Source organism: Marmota monax, unplaced genomic scaffold (genome assembly GCF_021218885.2).
Source record: "Marmota monax isolate L192 unplaced genomic scaffold, Marmota_monax_Labrador192_F-V1.1 WCK01_AAM20220418_F8-fsc00033, whole genome shotgun sequence".
NCBI lineage: Eukaryota > Metazoa > Chordata > Mammalia > Rodentia > Sciuridae > Marmota > Marmota monax.
In genome coordinates this window covers 13,052,618-13,053,044 of record NW_026694282.1, presented here as the reverse complement: position 1 = coordinate 13,053,044, position 427 = coordinate 13,052,618, and positions in this window count along the sequence as shown.

Here is a 427-nt window from a genome sequence, read left to right as displayed (position 1 = left end):
ACAATAACATTTTTCACGCAGCACGTCTTCGGAAAAAGAACCAGCAAGTCGGCCCGGCCCGCCCCGACGCCTCCTTTCACCACGCGTCAACGACATTCGCAAATTGAAAATGTCAAAGAGTGTTCTACGGTGTCCTACTAGGAAATAGGCGTGCGTCAAGCAGGGACAAGTTCCGCCCACGTAAAAGATGGCGCTCGGCGCGTCAGCCACGCCTGCTGCCCTGTTCCTTCTCTTTAGGGGCGGGTCTAACTAGAGCAGGTGGTGTGTGTTTTTGTTTTCCCGCCCTTCCTGCCCTCCACTTTCTTTCGTAGTATTCGCAAAGAGCGAACATGGAACGAACTGATAAATATTAACCAGAAGAGAACGAAAGGGGAACTGCGGCGTGGGGCGGTGCGGTAGTTGTAGGACGCGCGAGGGGCGGGCCGGG